Raw genomic sequence first — 10,000 nt, forward strand, 5'->3', positions numbered from 1 at the left:
GAGCGAACCTCTACCATCATCCAGAAATGACGGGACCACCAGACCATACGGTTTCGAGCTATTTGTGCTCATCCTGGTTGTTACTTACTTTTCTATATACGTGGTCTGATCAATAAGTATCTGGACTGTTATCATAGTAACGAAGCAAGAGCACGCAGAGTAAAAGCCGATTGGAACAGATTGACCTTCAACGCTGCTGTGCAGGTGCACAAAGTTTCAACGTTTAAGCTCACTTCCACTGTTTACAGCAGTGCTTGGAAGGAACGTGTGTAGCGTGTGATTGTCGCATTGGCCATGACAGAGAAAGTTGAGTACATAACCTGCATCAAATTTTGCCAAAAGCGCGGCAAAAGCTGTTCAGAGACCTATGCAAAGTTTTCAAAAAATTTTCATTGTTCTCGGTACAATCAAGGAGATATTGTGCAACTGAAACCCAAGTGTCTTTTTGGTTAGATGAACGCAGTTTTGGCACAAACTTGGCAGACACGCGTCTCATACCCAAATTTTCATTGATAATGGACTGAACTGAACTGTAAGTCATACACTCCTCTCCATACACTTTCTGCAATTTCGCGTTGGCCTCTGTGCAGGTATCACCACGACAACTTTCTGTCATGGTCAATGCAACGATCAAACGCTACACACTTTCCTTCCAAGCACTGCTGTAAACAACGGAAGTGAGCTAGAACGTTGAAACTTTGTGCGCATGCACAGCATAGATCAAGGTCAATCTGTGTTAAGCGGCTTTATTCTGCGTGCTCTCGCTTCGTTACTATGATAAGAGTCTGGATACTTACTGATCAGACCTCGTATTGTGAGCTGGAGTGAGTTACTGCTATCTCTAGCGGACGAGCATCCACGACTGAGAATGTCAAGCGGTGGTGGGACAAACACACACACACACACACACACACACACACACACATACACACACGCACACACACACACCCTCACACGCACGCGTGAATATATATATATATATATATATAAACACGTCGGGATTCTTTCAGTTTCAGTCTAACAAATCCACTCACAAGGCAACGGTCGGTCTGTGGCTATAGTAGAAGACACTTGCTCAAAGTACCACGCAATGGGACTGAACTCAGAACCATGTGGTTGGGAAGCAAGCTTCTTACTATACAACATCCTACACGAGGTGGTATCGGAAAGGATGGGATACCTTTCTTCAGATGTCATTTCAGGGTTGATCAGAAATTTAATGTTGTATGCTTAACAATCTTAGTGGTGGTGGATTCTCGTCCTTCGACGACGAGGATTAACTTGTTCGATCAACTGAATTACGTGTAAGTGGCCGAGTATTCCACACATACGTGCACCTGAAATGATAATTCTGAAACAGAACCAGTATGAGACAGTGAGTGAGAAGGGTGTACCGTTTGTATTACATGTACAATCTACCCGAGAGAGCTTCAGTACAGTTTCCATCCACTTAATTTTACTCACTAAGAATGAAATAACACAAAATAACACGTAATGGGATCAAACGCGACTTCGTGTTTACGACGTGACCGTCCTAACCATTTGGCCATCCTATGCCTACATTATTAACTAAATAAAACAATAAAAATGACTATACATACACACACACACACACACACATATATATATATATATACATATATATATACACATGCATATATATATATATATATATATATATATATATATATATATATATATATATATATATACACACACATATATATACATATATATATTTACATAGATACATACGTGTATAAATATATATGTACGTATGTATGTATGTTTGTATGTATGCATCTATGCATGTATATGTATATATATATATATATACACATATGTATATATATATATATATATATATATATATATATATATATATATATATATATATATATACACATACACATGCATATACATATATAAAGAAATAAAAATCGGATGACATTAATATGCAAGACAGAATGTTGCTTCAATCGATAAACGTAGATATTAGTTAAATTACGGAGTTCCGACGGAAGTTTTCTTTGCTTCACATGTCAATAGAAATGATAAGGAAACGTTCTTTCTATAACCATTTTCAAAGTCTTTTTCTATATTTTTACTCTCTGTATTTTATCGGCGAACTAAAGATAGCATTTTCCATTTTCAAAAAAATGATGCCAGTTATTAGGTATCGTTGGGAGGATTCTACTTGCATTAAATCCGCTAAAAATATTAAAGACATTTAGACGAGATGTGTTATCACGACGTTTACGTTAATTCTCTTTGAAGCAGACAGTTTGGTGGTTGGCGTATAGATTTTTGAGCAAGTCGGTAGAAAATTTTATAGCATACACACGCACGTACAGACACGGATATACATACATATTTAAACAGATATCCATTTGAAAACTGGGAAAATGGCAAAATTTAAGGCAAGTTACTTACAAATAAGTAGTAGAAGAGTGGACATATTTGTTCCTTCAGAAGATGTCATTTGCAAGACTAGTGCAGTTTCTTTTAAATTTCTAAAACATCACAGTACTCTCTGATGCCTTCGAAATTCGAAATAGAACTAATCTTGTACGTACCATCAACTGAAAAGACACACGATCCCTATTGATCGCTTTTTTTTTATTTTTAAATTTCTCGATCCCTTTTGATCGAACTTCCCCCTTTTTCCCTTCCTATGATCCCTTTTGATCGACTCACCCCTATTGATTTTTTTTGTTTTTTTTTTCCTTCCCCCTCCCAAAAAGAAAAGCTCTACGTTGTATTTGTCCCATCTTTGTTGAGCCCTGTGTGGCTAATAAAAGAAATGTATCTATCTATCTATCTATCTATCTATCTATCTATCTATCTATCTATCTATCTATCATCATGGACGGACGGTAGACACATCGGCTCCCATGTAAGTTGCATTTTTCACCTCTTAAAAGACCTATTTTGTTTTAAAATTTTGTATAAGTTGTGTATAACACAAAATACTTCGTGAACATATATTTTTCAAATCGGAAATAGCTCTATTTAGAGCCTTATTTCCAAAAATTCAAACATATCTTCCTCGTTCCTAGCCATATTCTTTAAAACGAATATGGCTAAGGTTTTCAACGAGGCCGACTTCCCGCTCCTAATGCCAGAGGCGAAAACACTTAATGCCGTTCCGCATGAACGCAGACAAGTGATGAAGAAGAGCAATGATTCTGAGTCAACTGCTGCTGCCTCAACCACCACCACTACCACCATCACGTGTACAAACTCTGCTGCTACAGCAGTCTTGCCTGCCACCGTCACCAGTGACAACAACAACAACAACGACAAAGACAACAACAACAACAGCAACAACAACGACAACGACACAAATGTCCTTGCTAACACGACCACTGTCCTCACCACTGCTACTACCAGTGACAATAACAACAGCAACAACAACAGGACACCGACCTTCAACACCAACACCACCACTACTTCGACAAACTCTGCCGCCACTACCACCACCTTTGAACCTGGCAGTACCAACACCACTGTCAATACCACCATCAACAACTACAAGACGAACAAGATAAACAACACCACAAACGCCACAAACAACATATCTGCCAGCATCACAAAAACAAATTTTGCCGATGCAACGAAAGAAAAAAGAACAATATTAACATTCACCCAAAAACAAATCAATGACACAAAATCCCTTCTCACGAAAGAAGGTGACACTGTACAAATACACATACCAAAAGCAATTATTGAAAATACAAACAAGAAGCACATATCATACAGACTTATCAACAAGAAAACGAAGCGACCGGAGAGTTTCTCCACCCAAAAAATTGAGATTTGTCTCAAACCGATATGGCCCTTTCAAAGTCATGTTACTTGGGGACGAAAATTTGCCACGGTCCTAGTACGCTTTAAGAGCGAACAGTTAGCGAAGGAATTTTCAACACTCTCTCTCCACACAGATGACTTGGTGATGATACCGAGTTATCTTGGACAGAGAGTGACGAAGGTGACAGTAAAGAATGTCCCTTCACAAGTGGAAACACAGTGGATAGTAGGTTCTATATGCCTCGAAATGGAGGAGGCAAATATATTAGAAATTGCTACTGCAGAGGAGAAAAACTGGGAAGGGGGAAAAAAAGTCGAAGTCCTCCTCCACATCACTGAAGAGGAGTGCCAAAAGATCCCCACACACATCCAACTGGCAAAGGACCACAAGTTATATGTAGTGGTGGAAGGAAGGCGGCCACGTTGTTATGTATGCGGCAGCGAGGCACACCTCAAGGACAGTTGCCCAACCGCCGCCAACCAAAAAAAGCAACAAGGGCAACCACCAAAACCCGGAAAAAAAACCCTACTACCAACACCACCATCAACAATCAAAACAAGAGAAACACAAGCAACACTGGCAACTGAGAAGACAACAGCATCTGCAAAAACAACAAGTGAGGAAGCAGGGGAAAAGAAAGAAAATTCCAAGACTGTTTCCCCCTCCCCCACATCACACACACCTCACACAAATAACAAGCCATCAGCACCAACAAAAACAGCAACACAACCACTCACACAAGCACACACAGACGCTCACAATTTGCCCCTACCCCCTTCCGATTCCTCAGAACCTTCGTCGGAAGATGAAAGTAATGAGGAATGGCAAATAGCCCAGAAAGGAAGGAGGAAGAGGAGCAAGAAAAGAAAAGCAAACACAAACAAAGCAGGGAGATACACAACTCCCGAAAACACTCCAGACACCAACACAAGCACACACAACTACAACACAAGCAACAAAACCCCAAAAGCAAGTACACACACAATGCTCACTGCCATCAACACAAAAAACTCAGAGTTGATGGAATACATCAACACAAAAACAAACATAACAAACGAAGACATAAAAACCAGCAACCACCCATACACAACACCGCCAGAACACATCAAAATACTACACATAACACCAACCCTGCACCACACACTAAAATCTATTTTTCCAAAGGCAGTTGGCAAATGCCAAAAATACCTGGCGAAAAAACTATATAGTGATCTCCTCGAAGAAAACCCGAAGGAGGAGACACAAAAACTCTCAAACGGTAAGTGACTCTCTTTATAAAACTTTAACACTCAAATCAAAATGATGCTCAAGATTGGTTGTGTAAATGCGCGTGGCTTGGGGTCCCCTTGGAAACAAGGGTACCTCCTAAATGACATAAAGTCACATAAACTAGAAATCATAGCCATAAGCGAGACCAGACTCCATGATCCGCGGGCCCTATCGTCCATGTTTGGCAGACAGTTTAACATTTATTTTTCTCCCTGTCTGCCGAGAATGGGCGGTAGTGGCACGGCGGTACTCTTTCGCAAGAGTCTGGATCTCGAAGTAAAGACAGTATTCATAGACCCGGAGGGTAGATTGGTTGTTCTGGATGTCGATGGCAGCGATGGGTGTGCTTTTCGACTCATATCAGTATACGCACCACCTTTAACAGGTAGGCCGGATTTCTTTCGACGTCTAGAAGTATTCCTAGGAACGTCTCGTCCTTTACTTTTAGTGGGGGATTGGAATGCTACCTTGGACACGCATCTAGACTATGTGGGCAGAGATAGGAATAGACGGGGATGCAAATGCCTCAAAGACCTGCTCAGACGCTTTCAACTGTCTGACAGGTACCGACTCGATTACCCGAATGCGCCAATGTGGACATGGACAAACCGCACCGGGTCGTCGAGATCGTATCTAGATAGAATACTGTGTAGGAGAGTAGATAGAGATAGCATAGGGTGTCCACAATTTCACATAGTCAGCTACACGGATCACAAACTTGTGACGTGTACGCTAGACTTAGATAAGACACATAGGCAGGGCTCCGGTTACTGGAAACTAAACGCGTCTTTCCCGTCGAGACCAGTTTTCAGAGACCGGATTAGCACGTTAGTAAAGAGGGCTTTGACAGGAGCCATCATCAATAACAAATGGTGGTTTGCCCTCAAGAGAGCAATAAAAGCAGAAGCGGTTAGGTATAGCAAAGCACTAGCCATAGACAGAAACAGAGTAGAGGGTGAACTAGTTAAGAAGCTAGAAGAGGCAATTAGAAGTGGCATCGCATCCGACGTTTTGGCGGCGAGGTTGGCCCTTGACCAACACTTCAACGCCAAACACGAAGGGTGCGTTGTCAGGGCTAGGATGCGTGCTCTAAGAAACGAAGGTGTTGGAGCCGCACGAGAGGCCCGGGTGGCGGAGGCGCAACAGGGCAACAAAGCCACCATTCGGTCTCTGGTGGACGAACAGGGGCGCGAACTGCTCGAGCCAAGCAAAATGTGTGAGGCCTTTCAGCGGCACTTTGCTCGACTGTTTGGGACGAATGGCGAGCGAGAACGCAGGGTGGACTTCAGTGCCTACCTGCACAGCCTGCCACGACTCTCAGCAAGAGAGGCGGAGTGTTGCGAAGGTGCCATCACGGCGGCGGAAGTGAGGGACGCGATGGCGGGATGCTCGAGGGACAAATCTCCGGGTTTGGATGGTCTGCCCTACGAGCTTTACAACTGTAAGCCAGACTTGTTTGGAGACGTCTTGGCGGCCGTGTACTGCAACTGGCAGCAAAACGGGAGCATTCCCGGTTTTGTGAGTCGAGGAGCCGTAACGCTGCTGAAGAAAGATCCAAACAAGGGGGACGTCATAGATAACTTTAGGCCCATCACTCTGCTCAATGCAGACTTGAAAATTTTGGCCAAGGTGTTAGCCAAGCGGTTGGCGCTTGTCATCGAGAAACTGATCGGCAAGGCGCAAACGTGCGCGGTGCCGGGCAGGAGCATCCATGACAACCTCCATCTGATGCGCTACATCATAGAGAGGGTAGTTAAGGAACCTGGCATGGGTGGGGCCCTGATCAATTTAGATCAATCGAAAGCTTTCGATAGGGTAGACCATCAATACTTGGAGGCTGTCCTCATAGCAGCCGGCTTCGGTCCCATTTTCCGCGGCTGGATTGCTGCCTTGTACAGAGGCATCCGTTCGGTAGTTCGCGTCAATGGGCATCTATCAAGACCCTTCGACATTGCACGTTCGGTCCGTCAGGGATGCCCCCTCTCGTCGCTTCTGTACGTGTTGACTCTCGAGCCACTACTGCGGAAGCTGGCGACGCTGAGGGGCATCCCGCGAGAGTTGGGATGCGGGACGAGCGTGTCGTCATACGCGGACGACGTCACCGTCATAGTGTCTAGCCAAAAGCACATCGAGCTTGTCGGCGAGACACTGAGAGAATACGAAGCGGTAACGGGAGCGAAAATCAACCGGGATAAGTCAGTGGGCTTGCGGCTCGGCACCTGGAGAAGCAACCCCATGCCGTCAAGTAGCGCCTCCGTCGTGGGACGTTGGACTGACGGTCCGGTTGAGATGCTCGGGGTCTGGTTTGGTCCAGACCTCCAAACGGAGAAGAACTGGGACGAGATAACGAGAAGGGTGGCCACTCTAGCCCGGCAATGGGCCGAGAGGAAGCTTTCCCTGAAAGGTCGGGCGGAGGTGGCGAACACGTACATCGCGTCCGTCATCTACTACCGCCTGACCGTCGTTCCTTGTCCCGACCCTACCATCACCAAACTGGAGCGCATCCTCTTCCGCTTCTTGTGGAAAGGAAGCGTTCCGATGGTTAGGCGATCCGTTTGCTGCCAACACCCGTTAAAAGGAGGACTGGGCATGCCGTGGTTGATGATGCGCAGACACGCGCTGAGACTGCGACATCTCCGGCTCTACGTAGACAGCGGTGAACAGGTGTGGTCGCCGTTTGTGCGGCGCGCTTTCCCGCAGCTCGTCTCCATGACCGAACTGCAGTCATGGATCAAGAAGAGGCCGAGGAAGGGCGAATGGCACCGCGAGTGTCGCGCTGCTCTTCGGCAACTCCAACAACCCGGGTCAACCTTGAGCGACTGCATCACAACTAACGCATTCTATAGTGGATTAGTGGAGGGAAGGTACGACGACGATCTCGGGGCGAACCTGGGCGTCGACGAGGAATACCTGACCCGCCTGTTTAAGACGACCTTCGGGCCGGGACCTATGGACAACTTCCAGAGATCCCTGGCCTGGCAGTGCTATCGAGAAGCACTACCCGTTCGGGATAAGCTCTACAGGCATGGCTCGAGAAACACGGGGCCGACCTGTCCGAGATGCCGGCAGAGCGACGAAACCGTTCTGCACGCACTCGTACAGTGTCCCACCATTTCCGAGCTGTGGGCTTACGTCGAACAACTGCTATCGCGTGTGGGACGAGTCGGTCTATCAGCCGAGTCTATCGTGAATATTGTCGCGCCTCCTTCCTTTAAACGGGAAGGAAGAGCTATTTTCATCGTACTTGTGGCTATGGCGAAAGAATGTGTATGGTGGACGCGTCTGAAAGGTCTAGAGACAAAGACTTTCCTCTCTGGGCAATCTCTCATCAACTTCTTCAAGTATCACCTGAAGAGGAAGTTGAGAGTAGAAAGGGAAGTCTTGTCTAGTGAATGCTTCAAAAAAAGATGGGTGAATGTAGCAAGGATGGCACGTGTGAACGACGGAGCCATCTTGAGCATAACCCTATGAACAAGAAAAAAAAATAAAACAAAAAGGCAAAAGAGAGTCACTTACTGTTATAGTTTCTTCAATGAGAATATTGACCAAGGTTACCGTGGTCTTTTCCGTAGGCTTTTCCTTCCACGGCTAAAGCTAAACTGTCCTCCCCTCTTTTTACACGAGAACATTACTGTGTGATACACGATCCCTATTGATCGGCCTTTCCTTTTCTTTTTTTTCGATCCCTTTTGATCGAACTGCCCCTTTTTCCCTTCCTACGATCCCTTTTGATCGACACCACCATTTTTTTTTTTTTTTTTTTTTTTTTTTTTTCCTTCCTTCCCCCTCCCAAAAAGAAAAGCTCTACATTGTATTTGTCCCATCTTCGTTGAGCCCTGTGTGGCTAATAAAAGAAATGTATTTGTCTGTCTATCTATCTATCTATCTATCTATCTGTATATATCAACAGAAGGATAGATAGATAGATAGATAGATAGATGTTTAATTGATTAATTAATTAATTTTACCCTTTTATTATTATTGAAATATAATTTACTCCTTGATCGAAAACTACAATTTCTGCAGGATTACTCGTAACACACACGTGGGTATTAAGGGTCGATGAAATAAGTACCAGCTGAATTATGGGGTGGGGTCAATGTAATCGATTTGCCCCCTACTCTGAAATAGCTAGCCCTGTTTGTAAAATGTAAAACCATTATTATTATTGTTATTATTATTATTATTGTTATTATTATTATTATTATTATTATTATTATTATTATTATTATTCATCCAGCGTCAGTAAGATTAATGGCGTATAGTTTTGATCCCAAATCATATCAGTAAAACAAGTTCGCCAGGAAATATATCGGTTATAGTGCTGAGCGAAAAACGCACTCGCACACGCACGCACACACACGCACGCGCGCACGCACACACACACACACACACACACACACACACACACACACACACACACACACACACACACACACACACACACACACACACGCACACTCATACTCACGCACGCGTACACACAGCAGATTAGCAAATTAGTGTATTTAAACTTTAGCATTCCAGTATGAGCTCGCCTCATAAATGTAATTCATTCCTGTAATTTCTAAAAAGTCCTATAGATCAGCCAGTACACTCATAAACTTGCTATTGATATAAAACATAATAACTTTCAGTTAAAAGCCACCGTAGAGTATATATAGTGTGTATGTATGTATATATGCACGTGTGCATATATATATATATATATATATATATATATATATATATATATATATATATATATATATATATATATATATATATATATGTATATATATATATACGTACGTACTTACGTACGTACGTACATATGTATGTATGCATGCGTGAATGTATGTAAGAAATCGGAGATATAATAATTAATTATTTTTTTGTTTTCATTTTGTATTATATATGTTAATACAATCTTAATCTAGA

Source organism: Octopus bimaculoides, chromosome 5, assembly GCF_046866305.1.
Source record: "Octopus bimaculoides isolate indiv1 chromosome 5, ASM4686630v1, whole genome shotgun sequence".
NCBI lineage: Eukaryota > Metazoa > Mollusca > Cephalopoda > Octopoda > Octopodidae > Octopus > Octopus bimaculoides.